Below are 20,208 nucleotides of genomic sequence, written 5' to 3' on the forward strand. Positions count from 1 at the left end.
TGTGTGTGTGTGTGTGTGTGTGTGTACGTGTGTGTGTGTGTGTGTGTGTGTGTGTGTACTTGTGGGGACCAACAGCGTTATGGGGACAAAATGCCTCTCCCCATGAGTTTGAAGGCATTTGTGGGACTCACAGTGGGGTTTTAGTGTCAGACTTACAATTAGGTTATGGTTAGGTTTAGGCCAAGGGTTAGCATCAGGCATTCATTTTTATTTTTGAGGGGAAGCAGCTTGGGAAAGCATTATGTCGATTAGATGTCTCTACTAAGAAAAAAACACGATTGTGTGTGTGTGTGTGCGTGTGTGTGTGAGAGAGAGAGAGAGAGAGAGAGAGAGAGTTGACTGCTCCTCACACCTTAATTTCTCTCATTAACATTAGACACCAATTGAGAGGTCACTAGTTTGATCCCTGGCCCATCCAGTCTGCATTTCAAAATGTCCTTCGGCAAGATGCTGAACCCCAGGTCGTCCCTGATCCATCCATCAGATCAGAGTGTGAATGTTACACAAAGCTCTCAAAGGAAAAAGCCTGTCTTCATTTGTGTGCCAACGGGCGACCAAGTTGTGTAATGGAAAGTGATTTGACTGCTCTGCTAGAGAGGCAAGTCAATATGTAAGTATCTGTCCATTTATTATTTACCATATATACACAAATGTATAAACTCTCACATTCACCACCAATCTGCAAACCAGGAGTTTAGCAGCCATTTAAAATCGGGCCAAACCACAGGAGAGGTGCCCTCATTACAGAGCCTGACACTGTTTTACTTCGAGACTTAGAAACTGTTTCTACAAGTAGAACCCTCCTAAACACACAGCGTGAAATAAAAATATATATATAGAAACACATGTCTATAATTATGTAACCATACTGTGCAAGAACAGATTAAACCTAAGATGTATATACTCAAAGAAACACACAGGTATGTCTATTTATTAATACACATACACAAATGCAGTACTGTTCACATAGATGCAAACACACTCACATAAACACGTACACTTCGATAAATTTTTGGCATCGTGGATTTAATCCTTGATGGCAAAATATAAACAGAATTTTTTCACAGCACTGCGATTCTTCTTGTAAGAAGAAAGGTGTCACTATATAACATTTTAACCATATTTGGAAGAAACTGTGTCTTATCCAGATGGTAATGTGCTCATGAGGTGGGGACAAATGCCTCCAAAGCAGACCGCAAACGGGTCAAATCTGGCATATGGAAATAGGTCAAAAGAGAAATTATTAGAATAGCCTTCTAATCTGACCCATAAGCAGCAGCAAGAGTGGGAAGTCTGAAATCATTGCCCACTGTGCAATAGAGTGGTTTTGCAGTAAGTGGGAGTATAGGGCACTGGGAAATAAGATATGTAAGAGGCCCGCAGCAGACTGCAGTAGGTAAACTTATTATTTGAAGGCTTGGCTAAATTGCGGTGAGACTGAGGGAGCTAGTTATCCTGTACTCAGGGTGAAGATGAATGTCTTAATGCTCATGGGTTGTCGACCATTAGCTTCACCGCTTTCTGGATGCACAAAGCTCCCCAGGCTGTACTGGAGACATGCAAGGATGATATCTGGGAATTGTTTAGAGGAGTTTAGCCGCAGCTCACCATGGCTTCAGCAGTGTTTATTCAAGAGGTGGACAGCTGAATTCAATTCAGTTCTCTGACCTGACAAAAATGACTGCCTATAGGTAAATTTAGACTGTACATCATAAAAGCCTGTTGCTACAGTCAATGCATTGCAGTTATGTCATCTGGCCCACTTATTGTGATCATAGTCTTGGATTATATCAACATCTGTGAAATCCCCGTCTGTTCTCTTCTAGTTTGCAGTGGATATAGTTCTGAGAAGTTTAAAATATGGTGTCTAAGCATCCAAAAAAAAAGCACTGAAAACATTGTCTTCAATACACCACAAAGGCGGTGTTTGTGGACTATTTCATGTGTGTCAATTGACACCCAGAGCACACATGCTGTCATGCAGACAGTGGAGGCACAGTTTCCAGGATATGCGGATGTGGGGATCAAGTGTGGTAAAATTGCTGCTTTTGTGAAAAACTGAGTCCTGTCAACACTGTGGAAGTGGCCTCTCAACATGCACAAACCTGCAATCTGCCAGTGTGTGGGTTTACACAGGGGGGAAAAAGACATATTTGCTGGTGCAGATCACATATATGTAATATACAGCTGATTTGTGTTGCACTGTATCTAAAATTATACAGTAGCTGGCTTTTGTATGTATTGATAATTTTTTGAATTAAAAGATTTTAGATTCTATATTTTTTATTATTAAACTAAACTGCTAACCTCAGTATAACATACTGTTGAATATTGCTGAACACATATCTCCCTTTGCCCTTCAAAGCTCTTCTAAGCTGAATGCAATCCGACCTCAGAATAAAGGATGACCATTTACGCCCCTCCTGGCCCACAGCTGAGGACGTTATCATCCGATCATGCTCCTCCTTTCCTTCCTGTTCTTTGATGGAGTGATTGTAATCCCACACCCTTCAATTATTTGTGATAACAGATGAACAGTTTTGATTGTGAAGATTTGCAAAACTGGCTAACTACCTCCTCTGGCATGCATAATCCCAAAAAGGTGGATCTGTGCTTGAAAACTCTGAGAAACAACACATGTATGGATACCGCCAGTAAGATAGAAGAGAAAGCACATAAGCAGCGGAGAGACTCATTCACTTGGCATAGCCATAATTCAATGTAACTGAATTTCAGCCTGGGGCATTATGCAAATGCTCCATGTGTGTTTGTTTGGGTAATCTTTTTTTTTTTTTTTGCCTCATTAAATTATACATAAACATATGATGAGAAATCTGGTCATGAATCTGACCAATCCATAGCCAGACAGTCTAGGGTTTGGGAAAATCAGAACTCTCCATTTCTGTGAATGTAGTCTTGAATTGTTTTAGTATCAAGTATAAAGCATTAGCTATTGGCACTGCAGAAAATCCACATTCCTGTCCAAAAGCACCTCAGGACTATAAGAAAGTGGTACTTAAAGATTAGACCAGAGTTTCAAGCAGTGAAGTGTGACAGGAAATATATCTGCAGAAAGCACTGCTCAATGTAAAGGGACATGTAAACAGCACTGGACAGAAAAAGAGCTAAAATTAGCTTTCTTTCTTTCTTTCTCTTTCTGTCTTTCTATTTCTTTCTTTTTTGTGTTAAATCTGCATTTATAATCTACACTTTCTAGCCATATTAAGATCAGGACAGATGATGATGATGTGTATTTTGACACAACGCTCATGTATACACAGACACAGATTTGTTTGCTTGTCCTTCTTGCAGTTTCACATCGCTACCATACCTATAATCAATTTATTGTCACACTGCAAAGAAACTGTGTTGGAAAACCTGGGAGATAATAATCATAATATGGTTTTGCTTCCATGTGGGATATTAGGGCGTGCTCGCCTGCGATGTGTCATTTTAGCACTTGTAGATAATCAACCTGGGGTTATACCGCTCTGAGAGAATAAGCGGTGTCTCTAAACTAATTAGCGAGAGCACCCACCATAAGAATTTCCACGCAGGAATGCTGTGGTAATGTTTGGGTTTGAGGGCAATCGAATTGGTTTTCACCATGACTCTAAAAATGCTTCTGTCATTGACATTTTCTCCTTAACTCCCTGTCTTTGCGTACCCAAACATGCAGATTAATGATTTTCTTTTCACTGACTCACACGTAGTCACAGGCACAGTTAAAATCCCAACATGACGTAAGGTCTACTGCTTATGTCTTCCTACAAGTCTTATGAGAGTAATGCTGTTAAGGCTTCAGGGTGGAAGAGTGTAATCTCTTTCCCCCCCAAGTCATTAATAACATCAGCCGAGTCTGATTACATCTAGATGAGCTCTTTAGAGCGTGAGAAAACAGGACAGGTCATTTATGCCAGACAATGTCACTGAGCCTAGGGAATAAGAAAATATTAGAGGAATTCTACTCATAATTATGGTTAAAATCCTAGTTATCACTACAGTGGCATAAAGGAACACAGCAGTGCAGGAGAAGCAGGAGTACTGTGTGTCTGTACTGCAGGCTGACACTGTGTTTTCAATGAATCTCAACACAGAAAACTGACTGGCTTGGCGACCTCCAGCTGCCAATTCTGCCAATAGTCGCGTCATGTGGGAGTCTATAGACTTGGAGCAGCAGCTGCTTGAGAAATATTGAGCTCATTCCACCTGCCATCCACCCACAATGTTCACTCACCCCATGCTGTATAGAAACCAGAGGAGAGCAAATCTTTTTTCTTTTTTTTTTTGTTCTTTTTAAAAGAACGATACATTTCTTTTCTGCTATCTCTGTCTTTTATTAAGATAAAAAGTACGTCTGGCACCTAAACATGTGGGAGTCATGATATTGAAGAGGAGTATTCTTAAAAGCGTGACTTTATCTTTCTCTGTTTTACAGAGAAAACATTTACCACTTCATCTTCATAACAAACCTCACCTCCAAGCTTTAATCCTCAGGCACAACTGATCACGTTTGTTTATCATTTAAATTAAAATGACTGGCGTTTCTTCACTTTAAGTATTCTGTTATATCATTTTAAAGTTGTCTCTCTTTTTGCAGGCTTCTTGGTATTTGTGCCTGAAGCGAAGCAGTAAACCTTCTGGTACATACACTAAAAACTTTGACATCTTAAACTGGAAGCCTGTGATCTCATCACCTCATCATACTCTTTGAAAGACGTATTACAGCTTCTAGATGGGCTGTGCTGTATATGTGGACAGTCAGTCATGACAGATGACACTGTCATTCCTTACTATTTCCAAACCATGTTTAGATTAATCAGAGGAAAAGAAGTCTATATTTGTTCCAAGAGCTCTGTGAGCACTTGGCATTTTGTTCTGCCCATCTAGCAGCTATAATGTTTCACTGATTTTGAGGGTATTTGGTAATAGAGCATAGTATTGGCCAATATAAACCTTAACCACGCGATAGCTCTAGATAAAAAGTTGAGAGAAAAGGTTACTACTTCCTCGTCAGAAACAAAGGCAGAACAACTTCCAAAGCTGTCAAGATAATATTTCCATTAATGCATAAATGTTTGTAATAAGGAAAAGGTCAGGGATCACTGAAGGCTTTGGAACATAACTGCTAGTAGCTATACCTGAATTTGTGTCTTTCCTTATGGTTGACTTTTGAATTTTCTAAATATTTAACAAGTTAATGAAGAAACTTTCTCTCTGACTACAGAACCACAGTCCACAGACATGCAAGTGAGTTTAACTGGTCACCGTAAATTGGTGAAAGTGAATGTGAATGGTTGTCTGTCTCTCTGTATAAGCCTTGCAATGGACTGGCAATGGATTGACGGATGGAAGTCAGATCATCACAGAGATGCTGGAACTACTTAAAGGGCTACCTGCATATACTAGACAAAGTGAGAGGATTTTAGAGGAGCTTACTATGGGATGAAAGTGATGATATGAGTCATATGCTTGAGCTGTGCTGACAAACATCACTGGTGGCAGGTGTGCACGGTGGAGGCCGAACAAACATGCAGTAACCTTAAGCCTGCAGTGAGGAGGAAGCAGTGCCTTCAGAAAATGCGAAAATGAAGTATCTCACATAAGAGATGAAAAACCCCATCAAATTTAAGATCTGTCTGCTGTCTCATACACATTCTTTAAAATAACTTCATCGCCTCTTTTCTACACAGATTTCTCATGATGACACAAGTGCTGTTACATAAGTTGCAGATGTCACTGCATACATATTTATTTTCATTCCCTCACTCTGAACTCCGATAAAAGGAAACAACCTTTTCTGTGTAAATTGCTTTTTCGTTCGTTCGCGATATAAATTTTAATTGTTTGTTGCCTTCGTCATTACAGACAATCAACCATAAATTATTCGCCGCAGAGGAAATCAGTTTGAATAACCTGATAAATTTCAGTCGGCCCCGCTGCAGAAAATCAAATGGAGGAAATGAAGTGTGTTTGCTATTCATCAGCAAGTTATTTTTAGGCAGTTGTCCAGGTTGTATCAGACACTTTTCTCTATATAGCTAGTTCTCTGAACTGCACAATGGAATATCATTTTTTTTTCCAGGCAGCAAAATATCCTGAGAGAAAGACATAACAATAACTATTTTAGTCATTTTACAACACAGTATAATTTCCCACTGAATGAGTTACAATTTTAGAATGTACACAAAAATTATTACATTAGCTCTGACAACAACAAGGAATTCATAAGGCTTTCTGTCAGTCGAGCCTGATGTTTTGCATCCCACTGAGGCAGGAACATCGACTCCCTGCACCCAAAAATATCAATCGAAAAAAATACCAAGTGATAATCCCCCCACCCCTCTCAAAACCCACCCCTCCTTCTTTGACTGAATGTTGTGATGAGTACTTGTATGTGTTTGTGTGTGAGAGACTGCCTGAATGGCAGAAAGTGTGTGCGCAGTCTGCCTTGTGTATTTGTGAAACCATTCGTCCTCCTTTTTTTTTCTGGATGAAACTGCAATTATTTTGATAAGCAGAGTCTTTACTCTGCAGGAGTCCTGCTCACGTCCTGTAAAATCTCTGAAGAAGTTGTTCATTATAGGGGGAAAAGTATAATCATACAAACATTAGCCAAACTAATGAGCTGCCTTAAGATTATAAATGTCTTTCTCTGTTTGGGCAGCCTATCTGAAAAAAACAAAAACAATTATCGTTGTTTTAACTGTTATAACATCTAAACATTTAAATGACAGCTTTACTCTCTACAACTCTGTGTGTGTAATTATCTTGCCCTCAGTCCTTTGCACACTCCATTTGCGCTGCTATTTCAAACATACTGGTAAACTCATAAGATGTATTATCCCTCTGGTTAGGTTTATTGCGATGCTAGTAGCAGCCAGGGCAGCTTTAGTTCTTACACTGTTTTGTTGTTTTTCTGATTAATCGCCCTCTTTAAATGCACTTGTTTACCTGCCATTGAAAAAAAAAAAAACCAGTAAGCTCTGTTATAGAGAGATAGATATCTGTAGTAGTAAAGAATGGATGGATGTATGTATGGATGGATTATTAGCAGCACTTTTCACATGAAATATATTTGGGCCAAATGAGCCAAATTTCCAACTAAATGTTAATCATTACATAACATACATAATCATTTGCCTAATTAGAAAAGATATAAAATTCCTTAAAATATAAATTGATTGAAGCTTGCTGGAGAAGACATGTTGGCTATGCCTGTTTACATGGAATAAAATCTAATGAGCAAATTAAGCTTATGGGTGAAGAAATGTATAGTCTTCATGTCCTTTATTATTATTACTATTATTATTTGTTTGGCTCTATGATTGACAAGTACATTTGCTACAAACCTCCGCTCACCCTTCTTCCATTTGTCATTATAACCTATGAATTGTTTTTAAAAATGTAAACGGTACATACTTTTCAGTTTAATATTTAATTCTCATCTTCTACCTCTTCTACAAATTTTTGAATATCTTCCAACCAGAGACTAATTTTCATGCATAGATAAAGAACTTCAACTTTGGTTCAATAATTCAAAAATGCCTAATAATGTTTTTACTGTCCATCCATTTTTTTTTACTGCTATCATGGGGCGGAAACAGCCCGTGTAAGCGGTAGGTGGGGAACATCCCAGACAAGCTGGCAGTCCATCACAGGGTTAACACAGAGAGAAACACACCTACACCCAATTAAGAATCATCAGTTAGTCTTTGGACTGTGGGAGGATAATGCATCACCCAGGGGAAACCCATATAGCTTAACTCCACAGGTTGGCAGCACACGGGGGCAACAGATGCATCCTCTCTTTTTGATGGTTGTGTTTAATCTGGGCAGATACATATATTCAAATTTAGGTCATTCACCTTGTCATTTCCAAAATGTTTTTCCCTCTCTGCATAAATCACCTTTAAAAGCAGAATTTTTGCTCCACACTGGTCGGCTTTTATTTTGTAGACCGCATTTATTATTTTCTTTTAAAATTTATTTTCCATAGACAACATGCTCATAGAACTACTTAGACCATAACATAAGCAAGGGCATGAGTCATATGCTTTGGTTTGCTCTGAGAACAATTAGCTTTTAGGTTTCCCTAAGTTTTGTGCAGAGAAATAAAAGCAGCAGCTTATAAATCTGATCTGTGCTGTGATTTTCTGTGCTGATAATCCATCTGAAGAAACTTTTCAAAATGCCATTTTTAGAACTTACACTGTCATACAACTTCAGCAGCAAATAACTAATTTGGTAAATCAAATTAGTTCTTTGTATAATAAAGAGAAGTGATGCAAATGTGACCTGGATAACGCAAAACAAGTAGAAGCTGTCCTCAATCAGCCAAAATTCCCTGGAAGCAACACTGACGCCGCCTGCCTATAATGTCACAGGAGACTATTAGGATAAAAATGTTCAAGAAAAGCAGCTGTCTGAAGTCACACCTGCAGAGCTGTTTTCTTTCTGACTAAATGCTGCTGTCTGAGGTTTCCTCTCTGGGTGTTTTAACCTTTTAAGCCATCTAGAACCCAAGAAGAGCATCTAGCTCCGGGCTCACACCTGCGCTCCAACAGAGAGTCAGGAAAACAACACCAGCAGGGGCCCATAATCAAAACACACATAAAAACAACCACAAACTCCGGGCGTCCATTAACACACTGTCCGTCAAAATTCAGAGGGCTTCATTCAACTGAAAGAAGTCACGCTGTCAAGTTTTGGATACAGACGTCAGGGTAAAACTGCACACAGCGCCCATCGCAGCAACTGTGATCTCAAACAGGTAGGCGGGGACTTCCCAGCCAGCCTCACCATTTCACCATCACGTTTCTTGCTGCACTCTGGCAACAGTGTTACCATGGCAGCCATGGAAACAGAGAAGATTTTTCCCCACACAGTCCCACAGGAATTTTATCTGCCAAAGCCATTCTTTCCATCTTCTTCTCAGTGTCCCCATTTCTTCCTTTTCTTTCATTTATCCAATGAAATGCTTTATCCCAGCACAGTGTGGCCTGCATACATTGCCATGAGATGATAGCGCCTTGACTTTTACAGAAAAAATAATTTGCTTGACGTTATTATGAACATGTCAGTCTTACCCCCTTTCATTTCATTATTAATTGCCAGTCACAATTATTTGTGTTACGTTTTTCTGCCTGTCTAATTGCTTTCCACATGCCTGCATAAATTATACCGGTCATTTACCATTTCTTTTTACATTTCACGTTTTTATTTTGATTTATATGCCTTTGTCAATGGATGCACCTTTAATTAGTACTCTGAAGCACAGAAGACAGGAAAAACAGCAGCACAATAGATGGCACTTCTGCGTTCCTTGTTAAGAACGTGCTCACTTGCTGTCCTGATTCAAAGGACCCTTGTTATCCATCCTTCTCTTTCCAGCCATGCCTAATGATGGTGCTCAGGCTCAACACCCTCCCCGTTTGTTGTTCCTCTTAAGAGGTGTAGCAATTCTTCATGTTATAGATTGAATGCATATAAACATACTTCTATTGCTCTCTGAGGTCACCTCTGTATTCAACGCAGCGTGTAGCATCTTCAGCAAATGTGTGTCTCTCCTCACTTTCCAATTTCAAATACTAAAGTGTGAAATAACTTGGCAGTGGACCAGGTCCATATTTTACCCCATATTTCGGTGCACTATAGGATACATAACCTCAAAGCGACACTCTGCCTCAGAAAACAATGTGGAGCAACATATTTTAACAAACTTTACATCACAATCTATTTTTAAAAAAATCCCAAGAGCCTCTTCAAAACAAGATAACAGGTCATATTTAACTAATTCAACAGTATCCTCATGTTCCGTCAAATACATTATATTGCCAAAAGTATTCAATCGTCTTTTGAACTTGACTGACACTGCGTTCTTAAGTCATAGGGTTTAATAAGATGTTGGCTGACCCTTTGTAGTTAAAACAGCTTCAACTCTTCTGCGAAGGCTTTCCACAGGGTTTAGGAGTGTGTCTATGGGGTTTTTCAGTGTTCTTCTACAAGTGCATTTGTGAGGTCAAACACTGATGTTGGATGAAAAGGCCTGGCTTGCAGTTTCCACTCTAACTCATCCCAAAGTTATTTTCTCAGGTTGAGGCCAGGACTGTGCAGGCCAGTCAATTTTTCCCACACCAAATTCGTTCATCCATGTCTTTATGGACATTGCTTTGTGCAGCGGTGCAGAGTCATGCTGGAACAGGAAGGGGCCATCCCCAAACTGTTCCCACAAAGTTAGGAGCATGAAATTGTCCAAAATGTCTTGGTATGCTGAAGCACTAAGAGTTCCTTTCACTGCAACTAAGGGCCCTGCCCAAGTCCTAAAGAACAAGCTTACACTATAACCCTACCTCCACCAAACTTTACACTTGTCACAGTGTCGACTTCTCCATCAGGTTGCCATCACGTCTGCTCCAGAGTCCAGTGGCGGCATGCTTTACGCTCTGCATTGCACTTGATGATGTAAGGCTTGGATACAGCGGCTCAGCCATGGAAACCTATTCCATAAAGCTCTATATGAACTGTTCTTGAGCAAATCTGAAGGCCACATGAAGTTTGGAGGTCTGTAGCAATTGACTCTGCAGAAAGTCGGTGACCTCTGCACATTATGCATCTCAACATCGCCTAACCTTGCTGAGGTGTAGTGTATATATTGTGTGTGCTTATATTAAACATAACCAAAGCCCGAAATACTGAGGTCAGCTTATATATGCTCAATCCCTGGGAGCCAAAAGCTGAATTTTTATACTAAACACTTTAAACACTCTCTTCCAAATTTTTTTTCTACTCTCAGTTCTGTTTGATGCACATGTGAACCAGCTATGGCTATGAGCAATGCAACCCATCCCACATGCTGTTCAAACCTTCAATTTCAGAAAGTTGCCTCAAAGGGAAATGTGTCCTTAAAGGGGGAGAAGCTAAAACAGCTTGTTTCAGACAGTGGATAAATGGAGGGGTTGCACCAAGGCCCAGCATAAGAGAAAGGATTATTTCAAACTTTTATCATGAAAAGTTGTTGAAGCAGAGGCCACGGATAAAAGTGTGAAGCTGGAAGTGATTAAAGCTTCATGTTTAGTTTCCTAATGCGTGCCACCACATAAACATGCAGAGGATGCCTGTCCTCCTGCAATAAATCCACAAACCCCATTAACGTCTTCATCATTTCCTCCTGCCTGGCAGCTCCATCTTCAACTTCCTTTAACAAATATATCCACTATCCCTCCTTCAACATCCAAACCATCTCAATCTTGTGTCTTTTTAATTCTGGCTCCAAACTCCTCAACCTGAGTGGTCCCTCTGATGCCACACTCATGTGTAATTTTGTCCATCCCAATGAAAATCAAAGAAACTTCAGCTCTGCCTCCTGCCTTTTTGTTATTGCCAACCTCCCCAAACCACACATCATAGGCAGGTCTCACCAACATCTTCCTTTTCACTCACGCTGTGACCCTTCTGTCACAAACCGCCCCCGACACTCATCTCCACCCTGCCCGCACTCTCTTCTTCACCTCTCTTGCACACTGTTGCTTTGGATGTTTTGACCCAGGTATTTAAACTCATCCGCATTCACTTCCTCTGCTTCTTGCATCTTCTGAGCTTTATTGCAACTAATCTATTATCATATTTGGAAATTATATTTAAACCATAATGATATGTCAAATTTAAAATCATGGCTACATAAGACAAACATTTTAAGAGAAAAAAAACCAAACACTTAGCCCTCTCAGTTAACTGTGTTTCTTTATCTCACACAACAGAATCATAACCTCACTGGTTACTAGATACAAGCAACTACTAAAAATAGGCAGCCTCGATAGCAAAGACTATAACAGCTAGCTGTGTCTAAACATCCGCACAGATGAATGAGGTTATAGTTTGTCCTGCATCGAAACCTGTCTAGCTCACTACGGAGAACAGAGTAGCACTTACATCTACCTTATAAACATTTGGGAAAGGGAATAAGAGAGAAGCTATGTGCTACTACTTCTAAAAACTAATGACTATGCTTGTAATATATCCCCAGAAAGACAAAGCTATTCACTTAGATGCCAAATATGGCTAATGCTGTTAACATTTGTAAGAATTATTGAAAAGCCAACGCTAACACTTGGTCCAACATAATCTTTGTATTAGCATGCAAACATACTTGCCGAGTCGACTGATCACAGCTGTGTCAGTGTTTTAGAATTAAACAGGACTTATAGAAAAATTACCATACATGAAAGCACTCTCACTCTTGCTCTCAAAATGCACACCAGTAACGATTTCTGTTGCACGGGTGCTTTTAAATCCTGCCTCCAGTTGATTTTAATCACAACGAAAACACACTGAATAAAGACGAAATGAAAACAAGTGATGCCACGCTTAATATTCCGTGCCATGTGGGAAATGTTTAAATGCAGCGAAAGCATTGTTGGTATTTCTCTGTGGTGCACAAAAAGAAATGGTGTGGAAATATGAGACGAAAAACACAGGAAACAATTACAGAAGAAGTCAAAATACTCACACACTGTAAGCTATCTCATTCTGCCAAAACAAGAATCACTCACCTTGGAGAGGGTGATTCCTGAGACTGTGCAGGCACAGTCTAATAAACACACACACTCACATGCAGACTGATTAGAAGGACAACTGTTTGCTCACTCGAGGCGGAAGGAAGGGCTGTTATACAGCTAAGCTATCACTCTTTCACAAGATTCTCAGAAGTCTCTAGAAAATTGCCCCCTAATATTTTATATGTAATTCCATTATCATGTGCTGTTTTTAGCACTACACATAAAACGGGTACAAAAATCGCTAATTATTAATCCCCTGCTGACTGTCTTGTTTTGTCTGTATTGTGTGCAGACAGTTTGACCTCTAACACAGCACCTGTCAAAATGCACACTAGAATTTGAACACCACTGAGTACACTGTTAGGCAACTCTGTGCTTTTTTATGTGTTTAAAGTGGCTTTCAGAAGGTCTGCACACAGAGATGAACCCCACAGAGTATAATTCATCCACTTGTTGCTGAAAAATAAAATGATCAAGGACATGTAAACAGGCTTAAACACCTAGCAGTAAGATCACTGGAGTTCTACATTCAGAAGTTATTGGTGAGAAAAAACAATCAAAGACCCACAAACCCAACACACAGACATGTGAAAACTGAGCCTTTAATCTTAAAGGACAGATTCAGGCTTGGCTGTCATTCATGAGGAATGAAAATCTTTTATCATATTATGATTTGTGCTTTTATTTTTATTTTTTCATATCCACATTAGCCGGGAAGAGGAAAAAATCAGCTAATGAAGATTAAGTGAAAAGAAATGTCACTTTGAGATGAATATCTAAAGCCCGGCATATAATCTACACATATGCATGTAATACATTTATACATTAGAAAGGCAGAGTGCATCAGTGGTTATTAATCCTTTTACTCTAATGCCACAGCTGCTTCAGATGAGCCTTTCAGTATAAGTCTTCATTATGTGTTCTTTTGAAATGATAATAAGCAGTCTTATTTTAAAGTGGCTGGATTTTCTTGTAATGGTGTTTGTAAAATATAGATGAGCAAAGGAATAACGTTGGAATACTTAAAGTATGAATAAATTAAACCAGAATAAAATACTCAGGTTTTAAGTCTAAAGGTACTCTGCCTGGTGGGCAGGAGGGACAATTATATTTCTATAGGGTTGATACCCCCCTGTGCCCCCCTTTTGGATCTGCCCCTGCTTGGGCACATTTTAACAGCACTTAATATAGTATTTAAATAACTATAGCCAACATCAGTACATTAAATGTCAGTCACGCCTACATAAGCACATAATAACTAAGGTCTCTTCCTCTTCAAAGACAGTTTAGCTAAGTGCTTGCTCATAAGGGATTGTCTTATCGTTGGGGTTTTCGCTCTAATATTGCAGCTCTTTAACTTACAATATAAAGCTCCTTGCTGTTTAATTCAATTGAAACGACAGGATTGAGTCACCAAAAGACAGCCATTTTACCTAGAGGGGTTTGTCAGACAGAAAGAAAAAAAAATAACAACACATCCATTTCATGTGTCATCGCCGAAGGTAGTGATGTCTCAGCCTGGTCACCTCTATAAAAAATGTCAGGCTACAACTCTGCCCGGAGTTACTGATGTCCATGCTCTGTTTCAAATTAGAGCTTAAACTACAAGCACTTGAAGCGGTAGCAGTTGAGTATTTCAAAAGTGTATCCTCTTTCTTATGAATGTCTATTTTTAACTTTTTGCACGCCTATTTTAATATGTAGTTCACCATGTAGATGTATCGGGCCAAAGCTCTGACACTTTATCATGGCTGCTAGTTAGTGATGTGCGACACCACTGATTTCCTTTCCGATCCGATACCAAGTAAAATTCAGAGTGGTATTGACGATATTGATCCGATAGCGATACTCTGTACAAAAACTTAATGTTTCATTGTATTTGTATATAATTGTATTATGTAATCGTAATAATATAGCTTCATAATGATTACAGGACATCAGACTACTTGTTCATATTGCTTAATAATGTAGAATTATCATGTAGAAATTAAAAAAAAACGGTCATATGACTCACATGACTCCGTTCACACTCAGCCATTGTTGTGAGTGCGCATGCCAGGGGCTGCGACACATTTATACATTTATATTTCGCATATGAATGTGAAAGGCGTAAGAGGAAGTAGTTCCTTCCAATTTAGACGATCCGAATGATATAGTTTCTTTCCACGGTGTTTCTGTTAATGAAAAACTACAAATTTACCCCAAAGTACTAAAATATCTATATTTTAATATGAGAGTCAATTCTAGAACATAAATTACTGGTATCGGAAGAATCAATATTTCAATATCGATCCGCACACCAGTACTGCTAGTTACTCTGTTATTGTGGATATATATACAGTCACATTACTCTGTTTGTTTTTAAATTTTCTAAGCATTAGTTTAAACATTAAAGTACTGTCTTGTAACTGTGAAAGTATCCACTGGGGTACACAGCAAATCCAGCATGTCCAAATTAACACTGTCGGATTTGATTTCAACACTATTAAAGTGTCTATATGGGTCCACACCAGAGAGTGTTAATTTAACTCTTTTTGGAGAGTTGGTATGTTAACTCTGATTTAGTGTTAAACACCAAATCTGTCTGGAGTTGATAATTTAACACTTGGTGTTAAGAGTTTATATATTAACTCTCAAAGAGTATTTTAGTTTAACTACGTAAGAGTTATCTTCTAATTCATTCTAAAAAGCGGGAATTTTACTGTTCTGAACTTCTAGAAATTTCTTTTGGAAATAAACATTTACTAAAAAGATGCAATGGTTTTTGAAAAACATTTATTCTGAACTGTGCACCACAATTTCAAAACATTTTCTGAAAGACGTAACAGTATACATGTTCTCACTTTCATTAGAATTTTGTTTATCAAAAGGTCTGACATGGTAAATGCAAATAACAGCATTCTCAACACTTATTTCTTCAATACAATATGCATGTCCTTCATTCATCACTTTGTGGAACTTCAACGCACTTCTGCTCTCCCCCATATTCCATCTTCACAAGCATATCCTGTGCGGAGATCGAATAAAAATTAGTTGAGACTAATTAATGGCACAAATAATCCAGTAAACAATTGCAGCACAGTAAAAAAAAAAAGGAATCCTCTTTGAGCCATTACTTGTGTAAAGTATTTTCCCAAAAGACAAGGACACAGGCAACAGGTAATACTGAACTAAATGTAAAACCTCAACCTTTTTAATTTTTACCTAAACCGTGTGCACAAAACTCTGGAGGGATCTATGCTAACGTAGAATCCAGTCAGGACATCTGCTACTGCTGTTTGCTCGTTTTTTTTTATTTTATGGGCGATCGTTTTCATTATACCAACATTTCACATTCTAGACATTGTTTTAGGTGTATTTGACCAAAGATTTGACTGACAATTCACATGCAAGCTTTTTTTCAAGGCTGTGGTATTTGCCCGCAAACAATACCTTTCAGCTAGCTAAAACAGAATATTATGCTATCAGCGAGCAACATGGCTAATGCCTTTCACATAGCTTTGTCTCAACTCCAAAGAGCCACAGAAGTAAAAGCTAATAACAATTGAAACAATCTTTGAAAAAATGACTTACCAAGCATGGCAAACAACTCAAATATGTAGAGTAAATGTTCTGAAACGGCTTCACTTCAGCTTCGATTGGAGCCGTGCTGAGGGCAGAGTCTGCGAATTTACTCTGTTGGTGTCATAGCCCCTCTAGGAGTTCAGAGTTAAGAGGTCAAGAGTTAATGTTTCCATTTTAACACCTCCAGATTTGACAGAGAAACACTCATTTTTAACACTCGATTTTAACTACTATCATTTTACACCTCAGAGTTACATTAAAAGAATGTGACTCTACTTAGAGTAAAATTAACTCTACTTTTGCAAGGAGACTATTAACACCAAAAAATTTAACACTTTTGAATTTGCTGTGTACAGTTACCCGCTTGATGGCAAACATGAGGCCTATATATTTAGTCTTTAAATTTATTTAGTTCAGCCTCACTGGGAAAGTCTATGCCAAGGTGTTGGAAAAGACAGTTCGTCCGTTAGTCGAACCTCAGATAAAGGAGGAACAATGCAGATTTTGTCCTGGTCATGAAATACTGGACCAGCTCTTTACCCTCTCAAGGATACTTGAGGGTGTATGGGAGTTTGCTCAACAGTCCACATGTGTTTTGTGGAATTGGAGAAGGCATTTGACCGTATCCCTCGGAGTGTCCTGTAGGAGGTGCTCCGGGCCCCAATCGGGTGTTTGGCCCATTGCTACGGGCCATTCGATCCTTATACAACAGTTGCAAGAGCTTGCCGAAAGTAGAGCAGGGCAATATGACCAAAAATATTTATCACGATATACATTTGAAAATTTGCAATAACGATATAACTGACGATATAATTGACACTAGACAAAATACTTTACAACTCCACAACTTTATTAGTGCAAAAAAAAAACATCAACGTATTTTCACTTAAACAGTTTTTTATGTGCATTAAAGTTATATAAAGATTTAACAGTGCAAATGCAAATTCCTTGCTGACAGTTTAACCACAACGCGTTTCCAGCGGAAATTGGCCGACATATCCTCAGCATAACCATGTATAATATCCACAAAACGTAAAAAGAGGTTATACTGTCATGCGCCGCGGCGCGCGCGCACAAAAGGATCCAAACGCAGACTCAAGTGTTAGCAGAAAATGACACTTTATTATAACAACAAAAGGCGACCCGGGAAAATCACGGACCATGACATATACACACACACAATACTGTAATACTATGCTGAAGCACAGTACATATCACTCCGCGAGGCTCCTGACTATGGTAGCCGTAATGCTCTGACAATCCATCAAGCGGTGCAGGTTCGTAGCTTAGCAAAGTCGTACTAAAACATTTGACAGATTTTCGAGCGCTGTGTACCACATAAAATCATTTCAAGGTCAGAAAACATAACCAGAATTCATACATAAGGCACACGGGATTATAAGGGGCACTGTCGATTTTCAGAAAAATCAAAGGATTGATTTTAAGTGTGCCATATTTTCCAATAAACACGGTAATAACGATGGCCCGCTAGCATGCGCTACCAAAAATAGTGCTTTGTTGTGTATCTGACGGACGAAAGCTAAACCAGTTCCACACCACTAAAGCATTTTTACAAACCAATTCTGGTTCATCTGTTTCATTCAACGATCCGCTTTCTCTCTTCTCATTCTCTGTCGCTGGCACGCTTTTTCCACCATGTGCGTATGAAAACAAAGGCACTGCGCATGCGCGTTTTACCCATGTTCTATCGCGATATTTCATTTTCTTATCGTTGCCCAACATTATGATATGGCCCAGCCCTAGTCAAAAGCAATAAGTTGGACTTGTTCCTCGTGGGTGATGGGCTTTGCCAGGAGTGCCCTTTGTCCCCGATTCTGTTCATAATTTTTATGTACAGAATTTCTAGGCACAGCCAAGTGACAGAAGGCTTTCACTTCAGTGGTCTCAGAATCTCATCTCTCCTTTTCATGGATGATGTGGTTCTGTTGGCTTAATCAGGCGATGGCCTCCAGCTCTCACCGGAATGGCTCGCAGCAGAGTGTGAAGCAGTGGAAATGAGAATCAGCACCTCCAAATGTGAGGCCATGGTTTTGCCCCAAGTGGGGGAGGTTAAGTATCTTGGGGTCTTGTTCATGAGTGACGGAAGAAGGAAGCGAGAGATCGACAGACGGATTGGTGCTGCCTCCTGGGCGCCTCCTGGGTGAGGTGTTCCGGGCATGTCCCACTGGGAGGAGGCCCCGGGGCAGACCCAGGACACGCTGAAGAAATTATATCTCTCGGCTGGCCTGGGAACGCCTTGGTGTTCCCCCAGGACAAGCTGGAGGAGGTGGCTGGGGAGAGGGAGGTCTGGGCTTCTCTGCTTAGGCTGCTGCCCCCGCGTCCCGGGCCCGGATAAGTGTAAGAAGATGGATTGATGGAATTTATTTAGTTGTATCTTTAAATTATTATTTCTCAAACATTAAGAAGAAGCAAAAAGGAAGGCAGAGCCAATGTAAAAATGGCAGTGCCATGTTTGAGATATTATTTATATTTAATATTTATATTAATTATATTTGCATGAGGTATTTTAGAAAGACATATACTATGGCGGCAAATATGCACCACTGTACGTATCGTTCCTTGCACACATGCATTGTTCTGCACCCTTTAAATGATTTATGCACCCTGATACTTCTCAAAATTAGTTATTATATAACTGTTATTTGAAAAGAATGATATTATCCAGTGTTATGCAAAAGCATTCATGTGCGTTATAACTGTAAGTGGAGAGCACAGCTGAGTCTTTGAGATGACGTCTGATACGGCCTTTTCCACCAGTGTCATTAAGATGGAGCATACAGATAATCAGTCACACTGATTATGTTAGTAGTGACCTCACTCTTTCAGATGACTGGTCTGAATCAATTTCAAGATTCCCAATAGTCTTTTAGAGCCTGAATATAGAGCACTTTTGGCTTTTTTTTCTACTGAAAATCAACAACACAACAAATAAACTTTAACTAAGCTATTCCTGAAATCATGCTAAACAGAATGTAAAAACTCCTGTGAAAATCTGAAGCTTTTTTTTGTTTCATATCATCGTAAACTGAATTTTTGGGGTTGCAAACAGCAAAACATTCGATGTCACCTTGAACTCTGCAATCAGTTGAGAAAGATTGAGACATATTAATCAATACTAAGCATAGCTTTTTGTTGCAGTCTTATTATCAAAATATTTTGACATCGTTTTCAGGCATCCAGTTTTGAATATTACAGATTAATTACGCATTTTCATTTATCTGAGAATCATAACAATTTTCCTCCTGAGTTTGCCTCCTCTTCTTTTCAGTGCTGTACTGTTGAGCTCTGCAATTTGCTCAATTGTTTTATGCCAAACCATGGTGAATGGTGTCCTGTTATGCTGTCTTCAAGAAACACTTACATTGTTATGCTATAAACATTTTTTTCCAATTCCTCTCTCCTGTCTGCAGACACAAGATGAGAATTTGTCTAGCCTCCTTGAAGTGGTTCCCTCATTTTACTGTCACTGCTGCCCTGCGTTTATCACCTGTCTATTCTCTCACTCCTAACCCTTTCTTCCTCTATTTCTTTGTCAGCCAGCCTTGGCCCAGCTGCTGTTATATATATATACATATATATATATATATATATATATATATATATATATATATATATATATATATATATATATATATATATTTTTTTTTTTTTTTTTTTTTTTTTTTAAATGTGATATAGAGTTGATTGCAAGAGGACTGTTTCATAAAAAAATTCTCAGGCAACATTTTTTCTCTCAGGCTGCATGTGAAATCCCACCTCATTTGTCCTGACTGGCAGAGCCAAACCCCAAATGTGGCCATAGCTCCACACATAAGTGTCTGTATCCTGAAAGTATACATAACATATTGATTTTAGCAGTTCATTGGGGCACTACAAAGCCTGGGAGTAAGTGCTACTTGAAATGCTCAGTTTACAGGATCCATTTTCTATTTTTTATTTTTTTGTAGGGGTGGGTGAGAGTGCCACTGAGTGATCAGAAATGAAATCACCTAAAGATGCAGGAGGACTGATGGAAATGTCCTCATTGGCCCTTCCGGGAATATGTAATCATGATCATACAGCAATA

General features: G+C 39.1%; 1 protein-coding gene and 1 long non-coding RNA gene across 4 annotated transcripts in view; both read right to left on the reverse strand.

Moving 5' to 3' along the window:
* Positions 1–20,208, reverse strand: part of LOC113035556 (cGMP-dependent protein kinase 1) — a 101,695-nt gene that overhangs the window by 37,934 nt on the left and 43,553 nt on the right. The window lies entirely within an intron of this gene.
* On the reverse strand, positions 15,316–19,733 carry LOC145419551 (uncharacterized). Its single transcript, XR_013900836.1, has 2 exons — positions 16,131–19,733; positions 15,316–15,564 (listed from the first exon to the last, which is right to left on the reverse strand). It is a non-coding gene; the product is annotated as an uncharacterized LOC145419551 (long non-coding RNA).

Source organism: Astatotilapia calliptera, chromosome 13 (genome assembly GCF_964374335.1).
Source record: "Astatotilapia calliptera chromosome 13, fAstCal68.1, whole genome shotgun sequence".
NCBI lineage: Eukaryota > Metazoa > Chordata > Actinopteri > Cichliformes > Cichlidae > Astatotilapia > Astatotilapia calliptera.